We start from the raw sequence: 14,067 nt of genomic DNA, 5'->3' as shown, positions 1-14,067 counted from the left end.
TGACGTCGATGAACGAGTGAAGTGAATCGACGAACTACGTGAGCTGATTTCGAAGGCACGGGCTAATCGGGAACCCTGCGATGTTTACAAAAGGAACAGCGCCCTTCTTGCCTCGTATATCCTACGGGCAATCCAACCAATGGAGCTGATAGAACTCTTCGTCCGGCTTCCAACGCACTTCGAATCACTAAAATCCAAGTTCGGACGAAGAATTTACGGCAGAAGCAGACAAATGCACCTTAACGGAGCGTCTCGGAACTTCAGAGACACCCCAGAGGTGTCTCCAAAATTCCGAGACACCCCAGAGGTGTCTCCAGAATTCGGAGACACCCAATGTGGAGACACCCCAGAGGTGTCTCCAGAATGTGGAGACACCCCAGAGGTGTCTCCAGAATTCGGAGACACCCCAGAGGTGTCTCCAGAATGTGGAGACACCCCAGAGGTGTCTCCAGAATTCGGAGACACCCCAGAGGTGTCTCCAGAATTCGGAGACACCCCAGAGGTGTCTCCAAAATTCGGAGACACCCCAGAAGTGTCTCGGAATTGTGGAGACACCCTACACCCCCCTTGCCTATAAATAGGACCTTAGGCCTCACTTTTGGAGGATCTGGATTTTTGGAGAGCCTTGGCGAAGCCCTGCTGCAGTGAAGAGTGGTCGTGCGCTTCAACAAGGAGAGGAGAGGTCTTCATCAGAGCCTTCATCACCCGTTCCCCATTTGCCTTAGTATTACCCTTCGCCGGTAATCACTAAGAACAGCCGATATCTCGTTTTAGCCGAGATAGACGCTTAAAGCTTCTAGATCTCACGCGGATCGACGAAGCTCTGTCCGATTCTTTCGGAACAGATCTGATTGCCCGGTGGTCCACGGATATCAACGTCCCCGTCACAGGCCAAAGACCCACGCAAGCAAGAGACCGTAAAACAGGATCTTGCGTTTATTTTCGAAAAGTTGTAATTTTTATTTTTTTGTTATTTGAATTTCATTTGTAACGATTGAAGTTTAATGAAATCAATGATGAAGGCAACTTTTTTCGAAAACAAGCTGGCGACCACAGTGGGAGCCAACAGCATCGCTACCGACGCCGTCGTGACGCAACCGGCATTCAAGATCCGGGTGAATGAAGAGATCGAATGCGAGTTCGATCGGCAAAAGTTCGAAGAAGGCCTCTCTTCCTCCTCCTCCAGATCCGCCTCTCCGAACAGGCGCATAAAGGTAAATTCTTCCAGAAATGTTCGCAGGACCTTCGGCTTGAAGATCCAAGACCCCATTGCCTCCGCTGCCCTCGCACCACGTGACGTCCCCGCGTCGTTCAACGTGGTCGAGACCGCAGATCCGGACTTCGCCTCCGCCGAGGAGATGGCTACTGAAGACGCTCCAGCATTGTCAAAGAGAGCACGCCAAAGACGGCGTCAACGCCTTGCTCGTCAGCTGGCCAAGGCTTTGGAGCCGATGGATGGGATCCACTACAATGAAGATCTAAAATCCAGGCGACAACGAGAACAACAACGGCAAACAACCAACCCCTCCTCCAAAGCAGAAACGAACAAATGGGTTCGTGTCAAAAGAACCCGTTCTACTCTCGAGGAGCGAATCCAGAAGCGCCGCACCTTGCTGGCACATGCCCGAGCCCTGGTGCGAAAAGCATGAGAAATGCAAAAGGAAGAGGCAGTTAAGAGATCACCGAGATCCAAACGAGTTTGGGTGCCAAAGGCCAAATCAACGCCTAAGGCAAAAGCAGGTGACGTTGCTCTCCTGCCTTCGTCAACTTCAGATCCCGAACCTCCGATGAAGCCCCACCGTAGCGGAGATTTCCTCGAGTTTAGGAATCCTTTGAAGGATCATATCGGCGCTCTACCCGAGAATCGAGGAAAAGCGCTTGATAAGGAAAGCTGGAGATCATTGAAGGAGCTGTAAGCCAACATCCGGACTGGGGGTCGTACGCGACTTCCTAACAAACGGATTCCTGCAACGTCCCGCTTGGCAGTGCGTGCAAAAGATCAAGAGCCCGTTAAGGTTTCACCCTCACAAAGGTGTAACTCCAAACGTGCGACTCTTGCAGACGCCAACAAGGCAATGGTTACTCAGAGGAAAACGCGTCGGACAGACGAACGCGTTATACCTGAGAATCCATGTGAACAGCTGATAGGTTACTCCGACCGCAACGTCGATGAGTTGTACTATCAGGCTGGGGGTACGAATAAATCCCAAAAGAGAAACACCCGGGAAGCGGATTCTCACTGTCCGTGTACCGAATTTATCAGGGCAGTATTATCAACTTGTAGCTGCCCCAAGACCGCTCCGCAGAGGGTCTCGATATTCGAGAGAATCTCCGATGGAACGACAAAGCCCAAATCAAGGCGTTCCCACTGTTCGCAGGGAAATTCGTTGCTTTCTTCATTAATGATTCCATTGTACACTCTTGTAATAGTCTATCGATTACAAAGATCCGGTCTTTTATAGATCCGGTTACAACAAAAATCAAATTGAAAAGAAATGAAAATTACTACTTTGTTTCCTTGTTTGTCGAACGAATCGCGAGCTCCTGTTTTGCGGTCGCTCGCTTTGTGGGTTCCTTGCCTGCGCCGGGGTTGTTTGCCGTGGACCACCGCGCGATCTAGATCCGGTCGGATCTACGCAGTACAACGGGTATTATTTCACCAAGGAAATAATAGCCGGGGAGGATTGTTTCACCAAGGAAACAATCGTCCAAGTCTCGGGATCTAAGACCAAGCTTAGATCCGGAGTGTAGCAACGTAGATCTGAGATCCGATCCTCTCGAACACCTGCCTTATTTGCACCGAGCCACCTCAGGGTGGCTCGGCCTTGGCCGAGCCACCTTGAGGTGGCTCGGCTTTGGCCGAGCCCCCGCGGGCGGTGTTTTCCGATTTTTTCGAGTTGTGTCCGTTTTCCGGTTTTGTTCGTGATTCGGTTGATTGAGACTCTGATTTGTTGATCTGATTTGGCAGTGAGTCGGATTCCTGATTTGGCAGTAAATCCGCTTCTGAGTTCGAGTCCGAAACTGATCTTGATTCGATCGTGATTCGTCTGAGTCTGTTCTCGGTTGGATGACTCGTTGATTCTTTGACACTTGGCTTGATTCCGAACGCGTATGGATGCATTCCGTCGCTTGCGTGCGATTCGTCGAACTCGTCGCCTCGTTGGTTCGTCGGTTTATGCCAAACTGTGTTAAGGGACCTATAAGCAATTTTATATGCCTACACCCACCAAAGAGGATCGGTTGCTCGAGATGATGAACTCCCAGAAGTTACCATCAACATGGTCAACAAGGGAAAATTCCCAATCGTTTCAAGTGGTTCCGACCCTAATTTCTCTCTAGGAAGCAGGGTCAATTCGGGAATAGCTCAGCTTCAGCTAGAAGCCGTCGGATATAACAACGACCATGGAGTCCATGAGGGAGTCCATTCCTATGATGAACTCTCAGATTCTTATTCCGCTCTCGCCTCCGACGATACAACGTCTAGCGTAGGGCAAGCTCGAGAAGTGTTCATGGTCAACACCGAGCAGATAGCCAAAATCATTGAAGAGAAATCTTCCCAAGTTCGAAATGGAAATGGGCTATGACAAGGAATGAGAACAAATGCACAGACTCGAACAGAAATCCGAGCTTTGTCGAACGCAGGATAGTTGAAATCCAAGACGTCGCACCCAGAACGCCGCAGTTGACAAGCGATCCGGAGGTTGCGACTGAAATCGTCAATGGCCCGAACGCCGCGCCCAGATATGGGTGCCCCACAAAAAATAACAACGCTGGGGGTGGACCCACCAATGATGATAACACTGGGGGTGGCCGTATCATTCCTCTCGACAATTGTCCAAAACAGGATATAGATCAGGTCGAAAAGATGAAGGATCTCGAAAGAAAAATCGACGCCCTGATGTCTGCTCGAGAGGTGAAGAGGACCGGCATTCCGCATCCTTACCCAAGAGAGTGGGATTTGATCCCGTATCCGGCGAAGTTCAACCTGATCAACTTCACGCCGTTCGGCGGGAAGGGCTCGCCCACTCAGCATCTAATCTACTTCAAGTCCCACTTGGGGGTGATATCTGGCAACGAGCCTATGATGGTTCGGTCATTCGTTGGCACCCTTCGCGGGCCCGCCTTCAATTGGTACCGCCGTCTCAAGCCCAGAAGCATCAACAGCTGGGAGGACCTGGAAAGCATGTTCCTCGCCCATTTCTTCGATGATGACACCGAAGTGTCGGTCAGGACACTCTTCGATGAAAAACAAAGAGACGGAGAGTCGGTGGATACCTTCATCAAACGCTTCCGCAATCAGGCAATGAACTGCAAAGATCCCGTCACGGAGGAATTCATCTTGCAGACTTGTCATAAAAATTTGTCCATTAACATCTTGGATGTTATGGGAATGGAGCCGCTCAATACCTGGAAAGAGTTGAAGGTATGCGGAGAACAGGCCGAACGCTTCCTCAGAAGGAGGAAGGTCGAGAGAAACCAACCGATGGTTAACCCCTTGAATTCGAGTCTCGTACCTCATGATGAAGAGAAGGCTCCTACAACAGTTATTGAAGTTAATCAAACGCCACAACAGCCACTCTGAAGACAGCAGAAGACTTCGGATCGAGAGGCCCAGGAAGAGTACTCGTTCAAGGATGAAGACATTCCCGCCATCTTCGAGTCTCTTCTCGAAAACAACAAAATCAAGCTCCCGCCCATCATGAATCAGGAGGAAGCTGACGATTCTGTGGATCCGAAGTACTGCGCGTACCACAGGAGGATCCTCCATCCCACCAAGGCTTGCTTTACTTTAAAGAATAGTATCCAAACCTTGGTTGAAGCCGGCGTTATAACGCTAGGGTAAGCCAATTGAGAACGGCAGTCCTCCGACCGGTATAAGAGGTTAAACTGCTCCCTGGCACTCCGAAGAGTATATGAGTATAAACTGCTTCTCAATCCTCCGACCGGTATAAGAGGTTAAACTGCTCCCTGATACTCTAATACGTATATGAGTCTAAACTATTTCCTACCATTGACGGGAAGTTCCTGGAGGATATTACGCTAATATTCTTAAGGATAACCCGGTCAGACAACAAAGTCAAACCCAGTTCCAAGAGAGAAGCTGGGGGTGGATAATCCAATGCATCGGGAAGTTCCCGGAAGAATACCACATGGGTATTCTTAGGGATAACCCAATCATTGAAGAACTGATGAATAAGAAATTCACGTTCGAACTCTGAAGGTCAGAATGTCTCTTCTTATTCTTATCAAAAATCTCTAACTCTTATGAGTTATTTTTGTGAGATGAGATCTAATCCTCTGATAGGTTAATCTTTCCTCACCAAACCATCCGCTGATCAAATTAAACGACAGTGGATCCACCAACATTTCCATCTGCCAGTCATTGGCATTTCTCAGATTTAACATGCTAGGTCCTAAACGCCTAGCGTTAAAATCTCCCTTTGAGTGATAATACGAGTTGGCATTTCCTTTGCTACCCGTATTCCACTTTCTTTGCTTTCTGGTCAAACCTATAAAAGTTAGGGCTAAAGCCAAAATCCCCTCTCGATTCCTCCAATGAACGAGAGGTCCACTTTCAAATCGAGTGATCAAACCTTCCGACAGTTAGGGTCATCTCAACCTTCCAGTTGGTCAAACCTTCCTACAGTTAGGACCACAACCAAAATCCCCCTCTCGATTCCTCCAATGAACGAGAGGTCCACAAATCGAGTGATCAAACCTTCCTACAGTTAGGGTCATCTCAAACTCCTGCTTGGTCAAACCTTCCTACAGTTAGGACTAAAACCACAATTCACTCTCGATAAACGAGAAATTTATCTTTAATTCGGTAATCAAACCTTCCGACAGTTAGGGTTATCCGAATCTCTTCGATTCTCGGAGTGGAGATCCCACTCTTAGTTTTATCCTTCCAGATTCTGGGGGTGGAGATCCCACCTCGAGTTTCCTTTCCAGCTGAAGATAGAATATAAAATTCTTCCTCTTTAGCGCCGGGAGATAGAATATAAAATTCTTCCTCTCCCGTTTCCCTTTCCGGCCGAAGATAGAATATAAAATTCTTCCTCTTCAGCACCGGGAGATAGAATATAAAATTCTTCCTCTCCCGTTTCTCAGTCTGTCTTTGCTTTTAGAAAAGACACGATTCTCGACTTCCAATCCGGGCACTCGATGCACGAGGAATTTCATCCTGAAGCCTAAGTAGGGATAAGTCAACGCCTAACACGCGTTGCCGGGTAGTCTATTCCCGTGAGAAAGACGAAGCCTATGTATTCAAAATCATAGCACAAAGCCTCAGAGAGTTTACTCTATTAGCACAACGTTACATGCGGAACGGATTGAGACAATCCGCATGCTAGCCCGACTCAAACGGTACTCGGTAAAGGCTAATCAAATCCGTTGAAGGCTGGGGATTAGCCAAAAATCCTAAAGTCAACGCCTAACACGCGTTGCCGGGTAGTCTATTCCCGTGAGAAAGACGAAGTCTACGTATTCAATATCGTAGCACTAAAAGGGTTAGCTCTTTTAGCTTAAACGTCACATAGGAGCGGACTTAAACAATCCGCATGCTAGCCCGACTCAAACGGTAGTCGGTAAAGGCTTGTCAAACCCGTTGATGGCTGAGGATTTGCCAAAAAATCTATAAATGCGAGTCATTGACGCATCAACTCCACTAGTTGGTCTCGTGACTTGAGCACCCAACAAATTCAGGATAAAATCCGCACATGCAGATGAATCAGCTTTAACAGTTGGTCCTGCAGCCCCAACACTTGGGACCGCGATGCTCCAATATCTTAAGAGCTTAAACTGTGTATACTCCAGTAAACGTACGAGTGTAAACTGTGTTAAGGGCGATTCAAAGCCCAAAGGGTCAACGCCGGTCAACGCGTAACCCTAGGTCAACGCCAGTCAACGCGTTGCAACAAGAGTCAACGTTTGATGATTCAAAACCCTAAGGGTCAACGCCGGTCAACGCGTAACCCTAGGTCAACGCCAAGCAACGCGTTGCAAACGAAAGTCAACGTTCGACGATCCGAAACCCTAGGGTGGACGCCGGTCAACACATAACCCTAGGTCAACGCCGGTCAACACGTTGCGATAAAAAGCCAACACACGGGGATCCGAAACCCTAAGCCAGCACAATGTGGCGGAGGTAGTTCAAAGTCAACTCAATGACACGAGCCAAACTCAATTCATCAGCTGCACACTCGAGACTCCGACGACGGCCAAGCGATAAACACAGCGCTGGAAGAACTTCGGATATTCGTCAAAGCATCGAATAGACCGAAAATCGAAGGAGCCAAGAGTTGAAGCTAACCACAGGTCCTTACACCGACTGAAGGCCAGACCAATCACATCCAAAGTATTCCAGCCTCTTCTATAAAAGACAACGTTCGATGATCCAAAACCCTAAGGGTCAACGCCGGTCAACGCGTAACCCTAGGTCAACGCCAGTCAACGCGTTGCGACCAAAGTCAACGTTTGACGATTCGAAACCCTCGGGTAAACGCCGGTCAACGCGTAACCCTAGGTCAACGCTAATCAACGCGTTGCGACAAAAAGTCAACGCACGGCGATCTGAAACACTAAGTCAGCACGATGTGACAAAGATAGTCAGTTCAAAGTCAACCCAATGACACGAGCCAAACTCAACTCACTGGTGGTAAACTCGAGACTCCGACGACGGACAGGCGATAAACGCAGCGCCGGAAGAACTTCGGTTATTCGTCAAAACATCGAATAAACTGAAAATCGAAGGAGTCAAGAGTTGAAGCTAACTGCAGGTCCTTTACGCCGACTGAAGGCTGGATCAATCACATCCAAAGTATTCCAGCCTCCTCTATAAAAGAAATGAGTCTGGAACGCTTTGGAGGGGGTATCTGTAGGCATCGAAAATTACCTATAGGTCTCCACGAACGGTTCAGTGTTAAAGAGCGACGATGAACGTCACTATCCGATCCACAGGAGTTCAATTGTGAAGTGAATCGACGAACTACGTGAGCTGATTTCGAAGGCACGGGCTAATCGGGAACCCTGCGATGTTTACAAAAGGAACAGCGCCCTTCTTGCCTCGTATATCCTACGGGCAATCCAACCAATGGAGCTGATAGAACTCTTCGTCCGGCTTCCAACGCACTTCGAATCACTAAAATCCGAGTTCGGACGAAGAATTTACGGCGGAAGCAGACAAATGCACCTCAACGGAGCGTCTCGGAACTTCAGAGACACCCCAGAGGTGTCTCCAAAATTCCGAGACACCCCAGAGGTGTCTCCAGAATTCGGAGACACCCCAGAGGTGTCTCCAGAATGTGGAGACACCCCAGAGGTGTCTCCAAAATTCGGAGACACCCCAGAGGTGTCTCGGAATTGTGGAGACACCCTACACCCCCTTGCCTATAAATAGGACCCTTAGGCCTCACTTTTTGAGGATCTGGAATTTTGGAGAAGAAAGAGGCGAAGCCCTGCTGCAGTGAAGAGTAATCGATCGCTCCAAGGGGGATTCTTCATCAGATCTTCATCACCCGTCCGATCCTTAGTATTAGCCCTTGGCGTTAATACTAAGAAGAGCTAATATCTCGCTTTATCCGAGATATACGCTTCAAAGCTTCTAGATCCCCTCGCGGATCGACGAAGCTCTGTCCGATTTTTCTGGATCAGAAGTTTCTAGATCTCTCGCGGATCGACGAAGCTCTGTCCGATTTTTCTGGATCAGAAGTTCCTAGATCCCCTCGCGGATTGACGAAGCTCTGTCCGATTGATCCGGACCAGATCTGATTGCCAGGTAGTCCACGGATATCAACGTCCCCGTCACAGGCCAAAGACCCACGCAAGCAAGAGACCGCAAAACAGGATCTTGTGTTTATTTTCGAAAAGTTGTAATTTTTATTCTTTGTTATTTGAATTCATTTGTAACGATTGAAGTTTAATGAAATCAATGATGAAGGCAACTTTTTCCGAAAACACACCCCTGATATATTGACTGCTTGGTTACTTAACATCAACATAAAGTATATGAAATTTGATGTTAAGTATAATTGATATCATGTTTAGTGTAAATCGTTTGCTTTGAAGATTAATTCATATCATCATAATTTTAATTCACTTCATGTTATATTTAATCCATTTCCTATCAATTCCAGACTGTACTAGTTAACTCTATGTTACTTCTTGTTAATTTTAATTACAAACCTCTCATCAAAATCAAGACTAATAATTATGAAAACAAAAGATTTGATAAAAGAAAAATTGTTTTCATAACAAAAAGATTTTAAAACAATTTACAAAACCAAGAAAAAGAAAACTAAGAGCACTAAAGTTCTTGGTAAAAAATATCATTTTGGCACCCAAGCATTCTTGGTGCCGGATTGGTTAGGGACATGACCCCTATCATTCAAACTCAAAGCCCTAGGGTTATGAACCTTCTTGGGCACATATGGTGCACTAGCACGGTCAAAACAATATTCATTCAAATGACCCTTTTGATTGCAATTCGTGCAATGAAAAGAGTGAAAAGATTTGTGTTGACCAAGTGAGCGTGCACGGAAATCATTTGCAACTAAAGATTGTCTTTTAAATTTATTTTGCAAATGAGAAACCTTATTAAACAAAGGTGGTTTACTTGAAGAATTTGGCAAGTTTGAACATTTTTTCAAATCATAGCAAAACTTCGCCAAATGGCCAAATCTACCACAAACATCACATTTAAAAACATGTGTTCTACTAGAAACATTTGGCAAACTAGAATTCCTTTTCAAATCAAAGCAAAACTTTGCCAAATGGCCAAAACGACCACATAGAACACATTTATACACATTAGCATGCTTATGATGAGAAATAGATGCATGTGCATGTGTGTGTGCAAAATGTGATGATGAAGCTTGATGAGATGCACAAGAAGGATTAATATGAGCCTTAGAGGGTTTTTGTGCATCATAGCAAAATCTAGCAAGATGGCCTTTACGACCGCAATTTGTGCATTTGTAGACTTTGCTATACATGTGTGCATGATGAATAGGATGTTTAGATGTTTTAGCATGAGATTTAGCACACATGTCCATAAGCTTGTTATTATTGACAATGCATGATTTAAGAGTTGAATCTAAAGATGATATTCTATTTTTAATATTATTTAACTCATCATTAGGCACATATGCATTAGCATTAGAAGTAGAACATAAAGAATTAAACTCATTTCTAATGTTCTCTACTTCTAATAAGGCATTGTTCTTAGCATGAGATAAGCTAGAAATAGATGAGGTTAATTTTTCATTTTCTAAATTTAATAAGTCATTGTTTTCTTCATTGTTTTCTTTTAAAATAGCATTCTCTTTAACAACAATATCAAGTTTGGAAGCTAGCGACTCATGATCGGATTTTAAACTAATATGCTTGCTTTTAAGATCAATAAAATTGTTTTGCAATTTTGTATAGGCATGCAATAATCTATCATATGCACAAGCGAGTTCATTGATGGATATATCACTATCGGATTCCGAATCGCTTACCACACTAGGGCTATCGCCTAGTGGCCGTGTGCATGATGATGCTCCACACTTACTTGAAGAATAATCCTCCAAACTACGTTGGATTTCCTCCAAGTTGCCTTGATGTGCTTCTATGAATTTCCATAAATTGTAAGCACTATCAAAATGAACAGATGAGTCAAAGGCATTAAGCAAGTATTCTAACAAAAGCTTGTTCATATTAAACATTCTTTTATCATTGCTACTCCACTTGGATTTTTCCGAAGTGGGTATAATATAAGCATCTTCAATAATTTTCCATAAGTCGATATTTCTAGATACAATAAATAGTTTAAATCTAGAAGCCCATTGAGCATAGGGAAAATTAATGAATTTAGGAGCAATATTTGATTCATAGCCTAAACGAAATGCATTTATATTCATGATATATATATGAAAATATGCAAGCAAGACAAAAGTAATCATAACTAGATTACCACAAATAAGATAACTTGGATCTTTAACTCAAGGCGGTTAGACCTTAAATCGAAATTTTTATATTTTGGAGCAATATTTGGATTATAGCCTAAACGAAATGCATTTATATTCATGATATATATATGAAAATATGCAAGCAAGACAAATGTAATCATAACTAGATTAGCACAAATAAGATAACTTGGATCTTTAACTCAATGTGGTTAGACCTTAAATCAAAGAGCACCAAGCTCTGATACCAATTGTTAGACCCTAGAGGGGGGGTGATTAGGGTCTTATGCTAATCTAATCCGATTTTATGCCAATTAAAACTTAATTAATAAGTTATCCTAGCAAGTATGAAATACAACAATGTATATGAGCTAGGATAAGCAATATGAACAACAAGATATATCCTAACAAAGAGATATAGGCAATGTATGTGCAAGGATATATAAACTCAAGGGTAAACAATCTAAACTAGATAGTGGGCAATATAATCAACAAGCAATATACAAAGGCGATATAAGATATGAACATAAAAGTAAGTGCGCCAATGCAATCACAAACAAACAATATGATTACGGAGTTCGGTCCCCACGACCTACGTCTCCGCTCCTCACCTCGAGGAGATCTCCACTATCTCAACCGGGTTTTCTACGTTCACCCGAACAACGTTTACACCTCACAATACACTCACTATGCAATCACACCTCACACACTAAGTGTTGGTCCTAGCACGTGTCCTCCTCCTAATGTGCTCGGTTACAACCTCTCCCTAGGCACGTCAACCAACGCCACTCCTCTTGGATTCGACCCCGTCTCTCACCACACACTTCTCTCGGTGTACAAGTCTATTACAAGTAAATCCTCACAATTAAGCACAATATAAATCAATTTAATTGTTCTCTAAACAATGTGAGAACTCAATTAAGCACAACTCTCAGTCACAAACCCACAACCCCAAATTATACTATGAATGTAAATACACTAAGCTCAATAGGTTGTGTGTGAACAAAGACTATCAATAAAATGATTAAACTAAACTCAATATAAATCTAGCTTATGGAAATTATAATCAAAATAATAAATTGCTAGATGAGTTTAGAAACACTTCTCTAAAGATGATAAGAGAGTAGGAGAAGAGTGACTGCTCAAACACCAAAGGATGATCTCCACTTGCTCTTGTGAAATTAAATTCACAAACTCAAACCCTCAATTACTTAAAAGCTTCTTAAACCAAACTTAAACAAATACTAAACAAGTTTAAACCCTTGTTAAACTATTTTAAAACATTCTCTTAAATTATTAAAATCTGAGATCAAAGGAGTTTTTATAGCCTCCCAAAGACCTCAGCCAAAACCCAAAACAAATGACAAAAAAGCCCAGCCAACGGTAACAAAAATAGCCATTGGAAAAGTCTGACAGAGCGTCGGTCGACCGGAAATTCTCGCGGTCGACCACAATCCAGGTTCCAAACGGAGAAAACGTACAGAGAGTTCGTCGGTCGACCGGCGGAAATATCGGTCGACCGGCGGTACTGTAGCAGGTATATCCGATTTTATAAAATCGGTTAAAAATAGTAAAATAGCTCCAAAAATTATGAAATTTTGAGGGAAGGTTCTAAACATGTATAAAAACATGTTAGAGAAAGAATTTCTGAAAAAGAATTTTCCAGTTGAGATAAATAAATGTTTGAACACAGAAATACAGTTTCTGAAAATCTGCTGTGATACACGATTTTGTAAAATCAATTAGGCACAGTAAATCAACTCCAAAAATAGTAAAATTTTGAGAGAAGTTTCTAAACATATAGATAAACATGTCAAAGAAAGAATTTCTTGAATATCACTTCCCATTTATGAAAACTCATCGGTTTTGTAAAAACATGCACGAACATGCACGAATGAAAACATGATTTTGTAAATTCCATTAAACATAACAAATCAATTCCAAACTTGATGAAACTTTGCGAAATATTTGTAAACATGAAAACAAACATGTTAGAAAAAGAATTTCTCAAATTGAAATTTTTATTTGTGAAAACTTATGTATTTTGTAAAACTTATAAATACATGTGTACATAAACAACTTTACCATATGAAACCAAACATGTATATATATATATGAATATGTATTTGTTTCATATTTAAACTTAAAAGCCAAGAACCAAAACTTGTGTATATATATATAACTATATATAAGAACAAAATATGTGTGTGTATATATATGATTGAGCTTAAAGTATTAACACACATAATATAAAACCTAAACTAAATATACCCAAGCTTGATGAAGGTCTTCAATGAGCATGACTTGGTAAACTTTGCGGAAGAAGCTTGTAATTGGATCTTTAACTTGAATTGACGTTGCTTCACTCCATAATTCCGCCAACCTCCATTTGATATGATCGTTAAGGCTCGATTCCATCCATCCTCCAACAACGTTGTTTGTCTACAATACATAGAAATGTACAAACACTAGACAAACAACATTAGTAGTAAATTATTTGTAAATTATCATCAAAACAAGAAGGCCATCAATATGGTGCACTAATCTGGTCAAAATAATATTCATTCAAATGACCCTTCCGATTGTAATTTGTGGAAATGAAAGAGATCCATTTGTTTTTGTGGACCATTAGCTCGTGCACGGGAATCATTTGCAAACATAGATGATCTTTTAAGATTATTTTGCAAATGTGAAACATTATCAAAACAAAACTTTCCTAAGTGGCCATATCTACCACAAACATCACATTTAAACTTTTGTGGCTTAATAAAATTATTTGGCAAATGAGATTTCTTTTTCAAATCATAGCAAAATTTTGCCAAATGGTCAAAACGTCCACAAAGACCACATCTATACACATGACCATGCTTATGATGAACAATGGGTGCATGTGTGTGTACATGTGATGAAGAAGCTACATGAGATGCACAAGGAGCATTGACATTTTTATGTTTGTGTGCATCATAGCAAAATTTAACTAGATGACCTTTACGGTCGCAAATAGAGCACTTGTAAACTTTGCTATATATGTGTGAATGATGAGTGGATGATTTCTTAGACTTGGCACACATATCCATAAGCCTCTTATGATTATCAAAGCATATTTTTAAAGTTGAATCTA

Source organism: Asparagus officinalis, chromosome 10, assembly GCF_001876935.1.
Source record: "Asparagus officinalis chromosome 10, Aspof.V1, whole genome shotgun sequence".
NCBI classification, from domain to species: Eukaryota; Viridiplantae; Streptophyta; class Magnoliopsida; order Asparagales; family Asparagaceae; genus Asparagus; species Asparagus officinalis.
Note: the sequence above shows the minus strand (reverse complement) of the source record.